The following is an 18,150-nucleotide window of genomic DNA, read 5'->3' as shown; positions in this document are numbered from 1 at the left end:
GTCATATAGGGCATAAATTTTAGAATTGGTGTTAGAGCATCTCCAATAGTTCGATGACAGAAACGCGTCGTCCCACTGAGGGTCATTGCCGCCCCAGGTCGACGCAGTCCTAGATCACATTGGGCTTTCGCAAGTGCCTTCCACTGACGCCAGTCCGCCCATTCCGCGGCTCGTACCGCCCTCCTATGCGCCTAGAACTCATTCTTGGCGGCGACATCCTTCAGGAAGCGCTCACGCCACACCGCCATGGTGTGCTCATCCGTCTCGGCGATGAGGAGGCGGCGCTCCCGCCTTCGTTGGATGCGGCGGTTCTCCTCGGTGACTAGCAGCGGGGGAGGCCTGAGGTCTTGCGCCTGCTATCACGTCCGCGCGTCCGAGAAGTTCATCTGCGCCCGTGGCCTCCCGAGGCGCCACGCCGTCGCGTTGTATGTGCGGGCGGTCTCGAACGTCCCGAACCCGAGGCGTGTATCACCGGAGTGGATCTCCGCATAATACATGCCAGAGGGGTGGGCGCGGACGCCGCGGTAGCTGGAGTTGCTCTGGGTGCGCGGCGGTATGGCGGCGGCGCGGTAGAAGGCGCTGGAGGCAGCGGCGGTGAGGCGAGGAAGAAGGGCGCGGCGGCGGTGGCGGCGGGGCACCGACAGAGGCGAGGAAGAAGGGAGAGAAAGGTGATGGAGACGACCCATGGCAGCACGCACCGTTTTCTTTAGCGCGCCGGACTTTCGCGTGCCTGCTGGAGCGCGTCAACCGATCTCGCGCGCGCAAAACCAGATTCTTCGCCCGTTGGAGATGCTCGATTTTTCGGTGTTAAATAGGAAATTTTTTAAGACAGTGTTAAATAAGGAACTCACTCATATAATTATGTTTTTTAGAGGGGGGGCAGAAGTGGAAGGATGACAATACTGCATTACCCAACACATGTTATGAGTAACTTTAGTAGCAAAATCATCCCCGAAATATTCACCTTTGACGTTGTTCTCCTTAGAGTTAATTTCATTTTTACCGCTAAGTTTTAAATTTTGATAGGATTTACCATATTTAAGAGAAAATTCTCCATTTTACTCCACTTAATTTTTCGTAGTAACTCACAAAGGCATTCCATATACATACAGATGGCTACCAATAATGTTGAACTGATAATATATTACATATATTTTATCGGGCATGCAAGAACTATTTGCGTTGAAAATCGATCTATTTATTGGATTGGTTAGTTCAACTAAATTAATCGCCCAAAGAGCAATGGTTTTTGGCTGGGGTGAGCATGGGTACATACATGTACATATTGTGGATTAATATGTACATGTATGGATTAAGAGCATATATGGATTAAGAGCAACTAAATTAATCGTGCGAACTGGGATTTTTGTCCCATATTGTGGAAAAGGAACTATTGGCGTTGAAAGTCTTCATGTACATTGGATGTTAAACCAATCAAGAACACCACAATTATCATCCTCCTAAGATTTTTCTTTTTCTTACGAAAGAGTGACAACAACCCCAATCTCTGTACATCCATCCTTTAATCATTATCCTCTTAAGATAGCACATATCCTTTTGCCCCATCAACACTATTTCTACATTGTGCAACTTGCAATTTAGCATCCTTATAACTGTTCTGAGGATCCCTTGTGAAAGCAGGCGGTGCAGAGCTGGAAACATTCTTCTTGATTTTGTTCTTCTTATCATCCTTTTCTTTTCCCTTGGACCTAGAATCATCTCTAATCCAATTATTCCCTGTGGTATTGGCCTGCCCCACTTGCAGCACCTCCCTTTTGAAGAAGAAAAAACACATCAAATCAGCCTATTGTCAAACTGATGCATATTCGGTGTTAAAAAAAACCGATGCATATTCCCCATCAATCTCTTGTATGACCCCACATGAGAAACAACAACTTTTTCCTGAAATTGCCTTAAGTCTGTAACCATGCAATAGGTAGGATTACCTTAGAACCTACAATGGGCTTCCAGCGCATGTATGGATATAAACCTACACTCCTTCGGTACAACCCCCCTAGACACATCAACAGTTCAGATCGTCTTATACCCCTTCATGTAAAAACTTAAAAAAAGGGTAGGATGGTCATTCCCCATCACCCTCCCCCCAGCCCCGCTCCCGCGATGTACCCGCGCGCGAGGCGACGGCTTTTTTTTTACACTCGCGCAAAGACGGCGTATTTTTGTACAGTGGGGCGACGGCTTTTTTTACACTCACGCAAGGACGGCGTATTTTTGTACAGTGGGGCGATGTACGTACGCGCCCGTCGGTGGTCAAACAGCGTCGGTGGTCAATCCGCGACGCGTCGCCCGCGGAAAACGCGTTGTGGCGCGTGGATAGCGGCCCCGCCGTCCCGTCCCGTCCCGTCCGTCCCCTCGACTGCCGCAATGCCGCCCTCGACTGCCGTCCCGCCGCCTGCCGCCCCGTCGTAACCCATGCGCATCAATGTCGTCGACCCACGCCCGTCGCCATTACTGCCCGTCCGCCCGCCGCCCCCGCCGTCTGCCCTATAAAAACCACCCCCGTCGTCACATCCACCTCTGAAAAGCTCGCCGGCGAGATGTCCTTCCACCGCGGCAGCAGCTCCGACACCGGCGGCGGCGACAGACCGAGCGCGTGGCCGTCGAGCCTGAGCACGCCGGAGACAGAGGAGTTGTACCAGTTTGGGCTCCTCGTGCCGCCGGGTTGCCGTCTGCCGCACGACTGGAAGCTCGACAAGGACGGCTACCCGAGGCACGGGCCCGGTGCCACCGCGGAGGAGAAGCGGACCGGCGGCCGCAACAACATCACCAGCCGTCACGCGTTCTGGGACGGCAAAGACTACGCCGCCGTCATTCGCGCGTGCCGGCTCGCGGAGTCCGGCGGCACGGCAGACCTCATCCCGCGCCCCCGTCCAGAAGCATGCGGCCGTCGGGCCCCTCCACCACCTGCGCCGGCGACCGCCGATCCTGTAAGTGCATCTAGTGCCACCCCTAGTTGGTTTTGGAGTATTGACGACAAACCTAGTTGAGGGACTAATGTGTTTGTGAGAATTGCAGGATAACACAGGTAGAAGTCCCTCATTGATTCGGTTTTCCTACCAGAGATGACCCCCTGAAAATGTATGAAGACATTGAAGTCAAAGGTGGTATATGAAGATATTCACATTGAAGATTATGACAAGAGAAGACACCACATGAAGCCTATGGAGCTCGAAGACTTAGATCTTTCGTAGTTCTTTTTCTTTTGTGTTGAGTCATAGGAACCACCGTACTGTTAAGTGGGGTACAAGAGAACCAGTCAGACTGACTGAAGTGATGCCTAACCAAAAACCTATGTCTTCGAGTGAAGACTATGAGAGCGAATCTTGTCCAGAGTCAGACAAGTCAGCTTTGCTTGTAGCCCAAGTAAAGTTGCCGTGTGAGTTTGAAATCTGACCGTTGGAACACGTGTCAGTTCCTTAGTGACCCAGGGTCATTTCGGACAAATCAGGTCGGGTTGCCAAGTGGCTATAAATAGCCCACCCCCCACAACCATAAACGGTTGGCTGCTCAGATTGAGAGTACGGCTTTTGTCGTTTGAGAGCAACCCACCTCGAAGCCTTTGAGAGAGAATTCCTTGCGAGGATAAAGCCCTAACCACCCAGAGTCATAGAGAATTGGGCATCACTTAAGTCTTCTTGTCTGTGTGATCTGAAGACTTATTACACTTGAGGACTGTGCATCCTCCAGCCGGTTAGGCGTCGCATTCTGAGCATCCAAGAGACATTGTGGATTGCCGGTGAACGAAGTCTGTGAAGGTTTGGGAGTCTACCTTGAAGACTTACCAAAGTGATTGGGCGAGGTCTATGTGACCTTAGCTCAAGGGGATTACGGTGAGGACTGGGTGTCCTGAGCTGCGTGTTCAGGACTGGGTGTCCGGGACTGTGTGTCCTAAGGTTTAAATACCTAGCCGCCCCAACCAGACGTACAGTTGTCACAGCAACTGTAACTGGTCCAACAAATCATTGTCTTCAACGAGTCACTGGTTTCATCTTCCCTTCCCTTTACTTACTGTTGCTCCTTGTGAAGTCATTGTATGTTTGCACTATCTTTTGTCTTCACTGAGTGACTGCATGTTCTGTATAGCTTCATAATATCTTCCTATCTGATCCTTACTACATTGCTGCTATTAAGTCATTGTGCTTTCACTTCATTGAATACTTGACTATGGTTTGCCTAGTGTAGTCTACCTTCCGCTGCATGGTAATAGGTTTATTTCTATCGTTTGTTTTCATAACTTCCACGTTTTGAACACTTTCATAAAAATCACCTATTCACCCCCCCTCTAGTCGATATAACGCACTTTCAATTGGTATCAGAGCAAGGTGCTCCCTTGTTTTGTGTGATTCGGTTTAACCACCTGGAGTTTTAGCTATGTTGACTGCAGGGATAATAAAGTCTCTGCTGCGTGCCCCGTCTTCGATGGAACTGAATATCCCTACTGGAAGAATAAGATGCGCATGCATCTTGAAGCCATTGATGTCGACCTATGGTATGTCGTTGAAAACGGCGTCCCCAAGGCTGGAGAAGGTGTCACTGTTGTTGACGTCAAGAAATTTGTTCAACTGGACTCTACTGCCAAGAATATCATCTGTGGTCACCTGACCAAAGGACAGTATGGCCGTGTGAGTGCTTTGAAGACATCTAAGTTGGTCTGGGACTGGCTCTCCAAGGTCAATGAAGGCATCTCAACCCAGAGAGATCAGAGAATCAATGTCCTTCGCAACCTCTTCAACCGCTTCAAGCGAAATGACAATGAGAATGTCCAACACACTTTTGACCGACTCACTGACATCACAAATGAGCTTCAAGCCCTCGGCGCTACTGAGATCACCAAACATGAAGTCGTCAAGACACTACTGAGATCACTTGATAGTTCGTTTGACATCCTAGCCCTGATGATTCAAGAACGTCCTGATTTCAAGACACTCGATCCATCTGACATACTTGAGAGGCTCAACACACATGAGTTTCAGCTTTCTGAGAAAAGAGATATCTACGGTCCAAACTATGGGCGAAGTCGTGCCTTGAAGGCAAAAGCTGTCTCCTCATCTGAAGAAGAATCTGACAGCAGTTCTGATGATCCTAAAGACATTGGACGAGCACTTGCTATGCTTGTGAAGAAGTTCTAAAAATTCACCAAGAAGAAAGGCTTCAGAAAGTCTTCCCTTAATTGAAGACATAAAAAATCTTCACGTTAAGTATCAGGAACTAGAAAGTCATCATGAAACTCTCTCAACAACTCATGAAAAGCTTTCCTATGATTATCTTCAAAGGAAGGAAGATCTTGAGAAATTGAGAGCGGTTCATGAAGATCTTCAAAAGGAAAACAAGTCACTTCACTCCAAACAGATCAGTCCCGCTCAGGAAGGATTTGAACCACCATGTCTTAAATGCATTGAGGGTGATAATGCTACTTCTGTTGCTGAATGTTCTACTGCTACTACTGTTGCAATATCTTCAACTGTTGATGTGGTAACTAACCCCTCTGCTGAGGATACCACTGCTATTGCTGATGAGAATGCTACGTTGAAGACATTGCTTGAAACAGGGATGTACAAAAGTCTTAAAGGGCATCAGACACTATGTGATGTCCTCAAAAAGCAGATTCTGAACCGAAACCCAAGGAAAGAGGGTGTTGGGTTCGTAAGGAAAATGAATGCTGATGGCTCTTACTGGAAACCTGAGCAGTACCCCAAAACCATGTGGGTTGCTGCAAAGGAACCTTCAGCAGACCCATCCAATCTATCTGGCTTCACCTATGCTAACCCCATTATCATTGATGAATCCTTTGATGCAAACTATATACTGTTTAAGAATCAGAATGGTGAAGTGTTTGCCAGGTACATTGGTACTAACTACAGGAATGGGCTGCCTATGAAGAAGATCTGGGTTCCGAAAAGGTGTCTGGAGAATCTTCCTGTGAATGTCATCATGACACCTCACGTGAAGAAGACAAACCTCAGACCAAAGGCTTCATACGGTCCAAAGGCTTCATACAGACAGAGGACTCACCTGAGTCGCACTAACGCAAATGTTTTGCAGGGAAACCATACTCAGGCATATGAATATGAGAGCGGTTCATCAAACTGCCATGTTCATAAGACCAAGAACTATTCTGCTTATTCTTATGAGTACTATTGTCCGCCTGCAAGACTGTTTGCTAGGGCTCCAAAGCCAAAATTCTCAGATGCTGCACTTAGACTTATTGCTTCTCAACCACCCTTGAAGATGTAGGTGGCTAAGAAAGCTTAACTCTCTTTTGCAGGGAAAGGTCTCCAGCAGAAAACCAAAATCGTCTGACGCCATTGCTGGGGACCTTAAATATCTTGTAGGGCACAAGATCAAATGCCCGAATGGTCTTACTATGTACTTCGTTCCTGAATCGCTTGCTACTCTCCCTATTAGTCCTAATCTGGATCTAAGCTTTCATAACCCATTGGTTCGTCAAATGTTTTTGCTTCACAATGCTCTTGGTGAAGCCTATCCCCCTAACTGCACTGTAGGGTACGACACCAGCGTCTTCAGAATGGATTATTGATAGTGGGTGTACAAATCACATGACTGGCAAAAGAAGTCTTCTTATGGACTCAACCTTAAGTCCATCCGACAAGAGCCACATCACAATTGCTAACACTGGTAAAAGTAATGTATTGGGTCTAGGTAGAGTTGCAATCTCAAGGGATCAACACGTGGACAAAGTCATGTTTGTTGAATCCCTTGGCTTCAACTTAATGTCTGTCTCAATGCTTTGCAATTTGAACATGATCGTAATATTTGGAAAATATCGTTGCCTTGTACTAATGGAATCTGACAAGTCTCTAGTGTTTGAAGGGTATCGAAAAGATGATCTGTACGTAGTAGATTTCTCAGCAGGACCATAGCTTGCCGTATGTCTTCTAGCAAAAGCTTCAGAATGCTGGCTCTGGCATCGGAGGCTTGGGCATGCTGGCATGAGGAACCTCCACACCCTTGCGAAGAAGAAGCATGTCATAGGCATCAAGGGCGTCAAGTTCAAGAAATACCACTTATGCGGTGCCTGTGAAGCAGGGAAGATGACGAGGGCCAAACATCCTTTGAAGACAATCATGACCACTACTCGACCCTTCGAACTGCTTCACATGGATCTTTTCGGTCCCACTCATTACTCAACTCTTACTACTGTTGCATGCCTCTATGGCTTCGTTATTGTTGATGATTACTCTAGATACACTTGGGTGCACATAATCCTTTACAAGACTGAAGTGCAGGATGTCTTCAGACGCTTCGCCAATCGAGCTATGAACAATTATGGCGCCAAGATAAAGCACATCAAAAGTGACAATGGCAGTGAATTCAAGAACACTGGCCTTGATACATACCTTGATACCTTGGGCATCACACATGAATTCTCAGCCCCGTACACGCCACAGCAGAATGGCGTCGTCGAACGCAAGAACAGAACACTCATTGAGATGGCCAGAACGATGCTAGATGAATACAAGACCCCACGAAAATTCTGGCCTGAAGCCATTGATACTGCATGCCATACAATCAATAGTGTTTATCTTCACAAGCTTCTGAACAAGACATCTTATGAGCTCCTTACTGGCAAGAAGTCAAATGTCAGTTACTTCAGAGTATTTGGCGCAAGGTGCTGGATCAAGGACCCACATCACACCTCAAAGTTTGCACCAAAAGCACATGAGGGTTTTATGCTTGGATATGGAAAGGATTCGCACTCCTACATAGTCTTCAATCTCTTTCATTACAAAGTGGTTGAAACAGTGGATGTGCGGTTCGATGAGACCAATGGTTCACAAAGAGAGCAAGATGAAGTTCCATCCAGTGAATCAATCAAGCTAATGGGAACTGGAGAAATTATACCTTCTGAAGCTCATCCTGAAGAAGAACTTATCATCTCAGCACCTGATCAACATGAAGACAATGCTCAGCCTGAAGACATTCCTTCTAACAACAACCATGATCAGCAAGAGCAAAGTCTTCGCCCTGTACATCCTCGCGTTGCCAATGAAGTGCAGATTGAAAGAATAATTGATAGCATCAATGCACCTGGTCCACTCACTCGTTCAAGGGCAACTTAGCTAGCAAATTTCTGTGGGCACTTCACATTCGTCTCAATAACAGAACCCAAGAAAGTTGAAGAAGCCTTCATGGAACCTGAATGGATTCAAGCTATGCAAGAAGAGCTTCAACAGTTTGAGCTGAATAATGTATGGGAACTAGTTAAGCGTCATGATCCACGGAAGCACAATATAATAGGCACCAAATGGATATACCGCAACAAGCAAGATGAGCATGGTCAAGTTGTCAGAAACAAAGCTCGTCTCATTGCTCAAGGATATACTCAAGTGGAAGGCATTGACTTCGATGAAACATTTGCTCCTGTGGCTAGACTTGAAGCCATACGCATATTGCTGGCCTATGCAAATCATCACAATATACTTCTATATCAAATGGATGTGAAGAGTGATTTTCTCAATGGCAAGGTTGAAGAAGAAGTGTATGTTGCACAACCGCCTGGCTTTGAAGATCCAAAACATCCTGACATGGTATACAAGCTCAACAAGGCACTGTATGGCCTCAAACAAGCCCCTCGTGCCTGGTATGACACACTCAAATACTTCCTGAAGAGCAAAGGCTTCATACCTGGTTCCCTAGACCCCACTCTCTTCACGAAGACATATGATGGTGAACTGTTTGTGTGCCAAATATATGTGGATGACATTATCTTCGGCTGCACCAATCAGAAGTAAAGTGAAGAGTTTGGATATATGATGCAAGAGCAATATCAGATGTCCATGATGGGAGAGCTGAAGTTCTTCCTTGGTCTTCAAATACGACAACAACGCAACGGCATCTTCATATCTCAAGAGAAGTATCTCAAAGATTTCCTGAAGAAGTTCGGTATGCAACACTGCAAAGGCTTCACAACACCAACGCCAGCCAAACATCATCTGGGTCCCGACGACAATGTAAAGAGTTCGATCAAAAGGTATACCGCTCCATGATTGGTTCTTTACTTTATCTATGTGCATCTAGGCCAGATATTATGCTTACTGTTTGCATGTGTGCTCGATTTCAAGCGGCACCAAAGGAGTCGCATCACTTAGCTGTGAAGCGAATTCTTCGATATTTGGCTCACACCCCAACTCGAGGATTATGGTATCCAAAGGGCTCAGAGTTTGATCTGGTTGGATTCTCGGATGCTGATTATGCTGGTGACAAAGTTGATCGCAAGTCTACATCAGGCACATGTCACTTTCTGGGACGATCACTTGTATGTTGGTCTTCAAAGAAGCAGAACTGTGTATCTCTCTCCACTGCTGAATCTGAATACATTGCTGCTGGATCTTGCTGCGCTCAGCTTCTATGGATGAAGCAAACACTCAAGGACTATGGAATTCATCTGAAGCAAGTGCCACTTTAATGCGACAACGAAAGCGCCATCAAGATCGCCAACAACCCAGTTCAACACTCGAAGACAAAGCACATTGAAATTCATCATCACTTTCTCAGAGATCATGTTGTGAAGGAAGATATTGATATCATACACGTCAACACTGAAGAGCAATTGGCAGATATCTTCACCAAGCCCTTGGATGAGAAGAGATTTTGCAAGTTACGGTGTGAGCTAAATATCCTGGAATCCACAAATGTCCTGTGATCAGGCACACATCCTAACCCTTATGCATATTGATGACTTAGATGTGCAACACATGAAGGAAAGTATATCTTCAATCAATGAAGACATACATTCTAAGTGTGAATACATTAATGTGGAATTTGACTTAGGAGCGCCACGATAATTGTGCGCCGTGTCTGGGTCTAATACTTCCTATACGGTGGGTAACGCCACCACCAAATGTTCTATTTTGAAGTGTTTCACTCATGACGTTACCTTGCAATGTCTTCACATTTGGTTTGGCTTCGATCTCAACATATCCTCATGATTATCTTCACTATGTTGATTATATATATATATATATATATATATATATATATATTAGTGTTCTGTCCTCTACAGCATTCACTTATAGCTATGTCTTCATTGTTGAATCTTTTGAACTAAGTGAATGTGATCGGACCCTAACCTCTCTATGCTTTCTATCTCAAATTCTATCTCTCCAAATCATATGCATTCTATTGAAACTGTCGAATGTCTTCTCTGCGTCCTTGTCAGCAGAAGATACAGAGACAACCATTAAGTCCGTTTTCAATGCTCATTCCTCCACATGAAGTAGGAACGACCACCCGACAATCAAGGCGTGCGTAGGACGTGGAACAAACCCCAAAATTCCGCATAATGGCCACGTGTTTCTCAGATGCGAATCGCCAGGGGCACCTGTGTAATAGCGCAGTGCCGCCCATGTACCTATAAATACACACTTCACAGCGGTCATTATCTCTTCTTCCACTCTCGCACGAACCCTAGCGCCACCGCTAGCCCTCGACGACGCCGGTGACGAAGCACTTCGTTGCCGCAACCTCTCCGACGCCGTCTTCACGCCGACCACGGACATCGTCCTCTCCGCCGTCGCCGTAGGTGTCCTCCGTCGCCAAGTTAGGGCACGGAAGATCGAACTGCTCGGCCTCATCTTCCACTTCGTCTAGCAGTTCTTAGTGTGGTAAATAAAAATTCCTTTTTACAGCACCATTGATCCTATGGATTTGTCACTTTCTACCACAAGCAGTTTCTATTCACACAAGTTAGATCTCTCTCATACTGCATCTCATAACATGCCTAGTATATTCACTTATGCTTCACAAAGTAGTTAGATTCCTCACTTGTACTGATCTGTGGATTCGTACAAATCTGGAACCAACTCCTTATCTATGAGTGAATGTCTTTGCAAAATGAGGTCAATGTCTTCTAAACTGATTTATCTTCAAAATCTTCTGAGAATGCATATGACCTCTTCCCCTTCCCTCGCACCTTAATGCTGTCACAGGTACATGTCCGTGGGAGAATCCTTTGGTTCTCATAGTCTGCATTCATTTGCAGAATTCTTACAGCATCACATTAATTCTCCCGAAGCCAGTTCCTGTTGGTCCAGCAAGCGAAAACCTTTGAAGCCTTTGAACGTGTTGAAGCCTTTCAAGTTAAAGTTTATGGCTTCAGAGAAAGCAGCAAGGAAGGGTGGCAGAAAGCGTCATGGAGAAACATCCAGAGATCTGCCAGATGAACTCTCAGAATTGTACAAGACAGATCCTGAAGAGGATTACAATCAGCGCAAGACCCGAATCCAATGGATTCGAATATATTGGGCAGAACAATGGTTCAAATACCGATTTGTAACCCAAGAATATGCTGAGAAAAATGCCATCAAGAGACCGTGGGGAGACATCCAATACAAGAATCTTCTACCCAGGTCCAGAGATGAAGCCATTGCTCAAGGCTTCTATCCCTACATGGTCCGTGGACCACAGCCAGCTGATGCACACCCATCGTCACTACTATGGTGTCATGACGACAATCTGTTCAAGCGCAACTTCCAGTTTGCCCAGAACTCAGCAAAGCAGAACAAGAAGACTTTGGGATTAGACTTCAACCCTGGTCCCTCAGCACCAAGGGCAGATGGCACACGAGATGCAGAACCCAATGTCATCGGTCCTTTCTCCAACCTTAAAGGCCTCATCACCCGCATCTTAGTTCAAGGGACTGCAGTGAATGAGCCTGCAGCTGACGCTGAATTAGAAGAAGCTCCTGCAGTACCGAAGACAAAGAAGATGAAGAAGCCTAAAGCTTCAAAGCCTGCCCCCTCACCAAAAATCTCAAGGGCGAAGCCACTGGCAACTGCACCTCCTGAAGACAATGTGCAGTCCAAAGACTTATCTCGCATCTCCAAGCCCCAGAAAGTCAAGATGCCTCTGTCTCACACCGGACAAGAGCTAACTGCTGCTGCCATTCTGCGCAATGACGGCATTGATCTGTCAAGTGATGAAGATCTAGCAGATGACGCTCTTGAGCAACTCATCAAGAGCAAAGAAGAAGCGGGAATCTTCAATGATCTGCCTCTCTTTGATGTGACCATCATCCACAACTTCATTGACGAGTGGTTTGACACGCCAAACATCAGCTTTGAAGATCTGCAGCTACCAATTGGGCTTAGTGTCGCCTTCCAAGGCGCCATTGCTTCAGAACTCGCTATTGCCCAGCGCATTGTTGAACTGAAGCAAAAGATTGACTATAAAAAGGCTTAGTTCAAGAAGCATATGGCCAAGCTCAGCGTGCAGGAAGTGAAGAACTTCAAGAGTATGATGCACGAGCTCAAGGAAGCCTTTGTAAAGAAACATGCAGAAGCTCAGGGTTCGCGTGAGCGCATGAAAACTCTGGCTGACAGATGTGTGCAAGCCTATAATGAGGCTGAGAAGCGCAAGTCCCTTGGTGTCCTGGCATCGACCCCAGGATGGCCGCAAAGAAGAAGAAGAAGCCTGCTACGGCTGAACCTGACGCACCAAGGCAGGAAGCAGTTCCTATTGTCTTCCCAACTAAAATGACTGGCTCGAAGCCAAAAAGCCGGTCAACAGCTTTAGAGCTCAAGAAGACAAGGACTGCTGAGGCTGAAGCTAGGAAGAGGAAACATTCTGAAGCCTCTCCAACTGCCCCCTCCAAGAAGAAGAGGAAAACCAAGAAAGACCGGGCAGCTCCCACAAAGCCCTTGATAGTTGAACCCATTTCTATGGTCTATCCTGAAGCTGAACGCCATGAACGCCAACTGACTATCCATGAGCCTGCTTCCATAGAGGCTCATGAAGCTGAAGACTTTCCAGCAGCTGATCCCATTGCTGCTGAAGACATTGGTCAACATGACAATGTAGAAGATGGTGCAGTCCTTCCTCAGAACAGCGAACTCATCAGCATTGGTCGTCCACTGACGCCAATTGCACAGGATGCTTCATGGGCAGATCGCCCACAAGAGGAAGAAGACTATGAGGCCCAACCCACTCCAACTCCACAGGCATCACCCGTGTTGCGCAGGCTTCGCAAAGGTCCAAGGCCTCAAGTCTCTGCTGAAGACAATCCGGCTGCATCAGTCGCGAAAGATGAAGTCCCACAAGTTGCCACTCCACTGTCCCACCAAGAAGCAGTTCTCAAGGAGGACGTGCTTGAAAATCTTGTGGCTGCCACAACCACCAATGAAGCTAATGTGGAGCCCTCCCCAACGGAAAAAGAAGACAGCGAAGCCACTGATCCCGTCACTTATGTTCCTGAGTCTGCTGCCGGTCCACAGTTCGACTATCATGTTGAGCACATGCCTCAGGTACAGAAGCCAATCCCAAGATTGCCAAGGTTCCCAGGTCCTGCATCAGCACCTGGCTCCTTCAATATCAATGGCTTCAGGGCAGACAACACATTCTTCGATAGCTCTAGGAACCCCTACTCAAGGGAAAGGATATCATCTGATCGGTTCTGGAGCTATCCTCAGCGAAGCTATTACTCATGCATTCTTTACAACCAAGGTCGCATCTTCCCACACAAGCGCCTTGACATTGAAGCCGTAGCTGGTCTGCCTTGTCTGGAAGAAGCTTTGGATTGCTTCAAGGAAGTTGGACTGCTGCCGTTCGTTACTGACCAAGAGCATTGGAATGAAGAGATGCTGCTCCAATTCTATGCCACACTTCACATCCGCGGGTACAGCAGAGATCGAAGACTTGGGTCCTGGAGTGGATGACTGGAAATGTTCATCATGAAGCCAATGCATTTGACATCATTGAACTCACTGGTTTGCCCACTCCTGGCGATCTCTACGAGCATAGCGGCCAGCTGCATAGTGAAGCTATTGAGAGCATCTTTAAGAGGCCGGAACCTGATATGAGTCAGATGCTCAGCATGATGAAGCCATTGCCCCAAGATGCTGCTTATCCAACAGAGTTCTTCGTTGAAGACCTTGAGTATCTGCCACGAACCATCTATCACATCATCAGGCGAACTCTCTGGCCCATCAAAGGGCACTCTCCAAATGCCAAGCTTGAGGGTGCAATGAAGACTTTGGTCTTCTATATTCTTCATGGAAAATGCTTCAATGCACAGGACTTATTCATCCGCTAACTTGCTGCATCGGGCTCTGATCTGTTTGGCTTGAAGTTCTACGCCCCATGGGTAATGCGGCTAATTAAACTTCACTCCGATATCTCATATCAGTCATCTGCTCGCAATCATAGGATTTTTCTTCCTGATGTGGATATCTCTACTGAAGCCATCTATCCTGAGCCTGCAAAGGAACCTCTAAGTCTTCAGAATGCAGAGCATCAGAGTTTCTCACAGAACATTGAAGGAGTTGAAGCAGTCACTCGGGTGTATCCTTTGGCTGGCACTACACGTGCACCACACCCTGCGTCTACTGAAGACACTGATAGTACAACTGCTCCAAGACCCAAGAAGCGCACTCGTGTTCTCAACGATCGAGAGCTTCTTGTGGCTCTTCATCAGAAATAGGATAGGCATCATGACTGGCTAAAGCGTCAGATGAAAAGCCTCTTGGTGGAACTTAATCGCATTCGCAATCTTGCCACCAAGAATGCTTTCGTTTCCCATGAAACCTGTCGCCGTACATGGAAAGGGCTAACGATGATGTGTTCTGAAGATGATCTCCAAGAGGATGGCTTCACTGACCGATTCAAGTTTGACTCCACACCTCCTCGAAGAGCTGTGCTGCTAGGAACTCCACCCCTTGAAGACTCTGAGTTCTCTTCATCTGCTGCAATAGTGACTGCCAGAGTTATCGAGGATGAAGATGATGCTACTTCACCACCACCTCCTTCAGCACGCGTCAACTCTGCTCCAAGCTCTTCAGCACCGCCAAACACCACCAACGACCCTGCTACTTCACCTACTCCACATGGGAACGAGTAGATGCTCTATGTCTTCAAACCTTTTTGGTCCTTACTGACAAAAGAGGGAGAAGCATATGAGGTTGATAGTCTTCAAGCGGGTCCATATGGGCGGGTGCTTTATATTTTGCTTCGTGCTTACAACTCTCATTTTATTACATTTGGTTCTTTGAGTTGTAACACTTAAACTCGATGGTCGTCTGCTACTTATCTGCCACTTTGTTTTGCGATGATAAATTCCGCATGTGCAATGATAAATTCCGCACTTAGATCATTCTGCAGACGTCCATTTTCCATTATGCATGTCATTATCTTCATATACTTTCACATGCATAGTGGATTGTCATCATAAGTTGAAGTGGATCTCCACAAGTACAACCTGCCATGTGCATTTGCATTCCAAAAGAAAATTACCTATATGCACATCTTCAGGGGGAGCCCTTGAAACTTATGAAGACAATTCCTTATCCTTTACAATTTCACAGATTATATTCCCCATTGAAAACTTCAACTAGTTTGTCATCAATCACCAAAAATGGGGAGATTGTAAGTGCATCTAGTGCCACCCCTAGTTGGTTTTGGAGTATTGACGACAAACCTAGTTGAGGGACTAATGTGTTTGTGAGAATTGCAGGATAACACAGGTAGAAGTCCCTCATTGATTCGGTTTTCCTACCAGAGATGACCCCTAAAAATGTATGAAGACATTGAAGTCAAAGGTGGTATATGAAGATATTCACATTGAAGGCTATGACAAGAGAAGACACCACATGAAGCCTATGGAGCTCGAAGACTTAGATCTTTCATAGTTCTTTTTCTTTTGTGTTGAGTCATAGGAACCACCGTACTGTTAAGTGGGGTCCAAGAGAACCAGTCAGACTGACTGAAGTGATGCCTAAGCAAAAACCTGTCTTCGAGTGAAGACTATGAGAGCGAATCTTGTCCAGAGTCGGACAAGTCAGCTTTGCTTGTAGCCCAAGTAAAGTTGCCGTGTGAGTTTGAAATCTGACCGTTGGAACACGTGTCAGTTCCTTAGTGACCCAGGGTCATTTCGGACAAATCAGGTCGGGTTGCCAAGTGGCTATAAATAGCGCACCCCCCACAACCATAAACGGTTGGCTGCTCAGATTGAGAGTACGACTTTTGTCGTTTGAGAGCAACCCACCTTGAAGCCTTTGAGAGAGAATTCCTTGCGAGGATAAAGCCCTAACCACTCAGAGCCAGAGAGAATTGGGCATCACTTAAGTCTTCTTGTCTGTGTGATCTGAAGACTTATTACACTTGAGGACTGTGCATCCTCCAGCCGGTTAGGCGTCGCGTTCTGAGCATCCAAGAGACATTGTGGATTGCCGGTGAATGAAGTCTGTGAAGGTTTTGGGAGTCTACCTTGAAGACTTACCAGAGTGATTGGGCGAGGTCTGTGTGACCTTAGCTCAAGGGGATTATGGTGAGGACTGGGTGTCCTGAGCTGCGTGTTCAGGACTGGGTGTCCGGGACTATGTGTCCTAAGGTTTAAATACCTAGCCGCCCCAACCAGACGTACAGTTGTCACAGCAACTGGAACTAGTCCAACAAATCATTGTCTTCAACGAGTCACTGGTTTCATCTTCCCCTCCCTTTACTTACTGTTGCTCCTTGTGAAGTCATTGTATGTTTGCACTATCTTTTGTCTTCACTGAGTGACTGCATGTTCTATATGGCTTCATAATATCTTCCTACCAGATCCTTACTACATTGCTGCTATTAAATCATTGTGCTTTCACTTCATTGAATACTTGACTATGGCTTGCCTAGTGTAGTCTACCTTCCGCTGCATGGTAATAGGTTTATTTCTATCGTTTGTCTTCATAACTTCCACGTTTTGAAGACTTTCATAAAAATCGCCTATTCACCCCCCCCTCTAGTCGATATAACGCACTTTCAGATCCCCCTGCCCCGCCGGAGCAGTTGGTTCTTCGGGAGGACGGCGATCTCGACGATACGCCGGGTTACCTCGTCGCCCTGCGGGCGTCGGTGGCTGCAGCGGCGGCTGCAGAGGCGGCGGCGGCTGCGAGGGAGGCCGCCGAGCAGGCGGCAGCGATCTAGGCGGCGGCGGCGATTCCGCCGGTGGTCCCGCGGCCGGAGGCGGAGGCGGCAGAGTCGTCGGACGAAGACGACCTCGACTGGGAGCGGCTAGCCCAGGTCAGCGACGACGGCGGCGGCGGCGGCAGCGGTGACGGCGGTGACGGTGCGGTCATCAATCTGCTGGGTAGCGACGACGAGGAGGAGTAGTTGTTTTTTTTAATGTTCTAAGTATGAACTATGAATCGTTTATGTTCGGATGAACTCGTTTCATTTCCATAGTGTTTAATGGACTATGTAAAATATATCTATGTTCAATCAAGTTTGTTCGAATGTTGTTTTAATTTGTCTTCAAAGTTTGTTCAAAAAATTAGCAAAATATTGAACGCTTATTTTGATAAAAATTTGAAAATTTTCCGACCCATGCATAAAAATGTTCACAATATATTTAAAAAAATTCCATCGAATATACATAGCACAAAATAAGGTATGCAATTATCTAAAAATTGTAGCAAAAAATCATGAAAACACATAAAATATAAAATAGAACTGAATAAAAAGTCAAAAGTGTTTCTAAATGTTTATAAAGTGTTTTAGAAATGTTCAGATGTTGTTAAAATATGTGCACATAGTAAAGTCCGGTGGATGAAAAAATGAAAACTAAGAAATAAAAAATTTAACAAATTAAAAAATAATCAAAAAGGTGAGATATTTTAATTCATTAATTAACATTTTCTGAAATAATTTTAAATTCATTAACATTTATGAATCCGAGAATTTTTAAATTCATTAACATTATCTGAAATAGTTTTAAATTCATTAACATTTATGAATTTTTTGGAAACGCGAGACGTGACAAAATTTTAGGGGTTTTCAGCCCGGAAAATCGTAGAAAATCCATATGGACTCGAAACGCGGCAAATTTTTGCGTGCGTGCCCTGCATGGTCACTGTGGCCCGTGAAAACAAATTGGGCACATTTGGCGGATGCGAAGCGGAGACATGCGACCGAGGGTCCCCTCCGGCCATACCGCAACCACCCCCTTCCACAGCAAGTACCTGAGCGGTTTCATGGAATGCACCCAATTTTTGGCAGCGCGTGTGGGGCCCCACCCGGGCACCCCACGGCCAAAATGAACGAAATCCGACAACGAACGCAAGTTGCGTCACGTCCGGGCAGTATTTTAGGGGTTTTCGGCCCAGAAAATCGTAGAAAATCCATACGGACTCGAAACGC

The sequence above is a fragment of the Triticum aestivum genome, chromosome 5A (assembly GCF_018294505.1).
Source record: "Triticum aestivum cultivar Chinese Spring chromosome 5A, IWGSC CS RefSeq v2.1, whole genome shotgun sequence".
In the NCBI taxonomy this organism is placed as follows: domain Eukaryota; kingdom Viridiplantae; phylum Streptophyta; class Magnoliopsida; order Poales; family Poaceae; genus Triticum; species Triticum aestivum.
Note: the sequence above shows the minus strand (reverse complement) of the source record.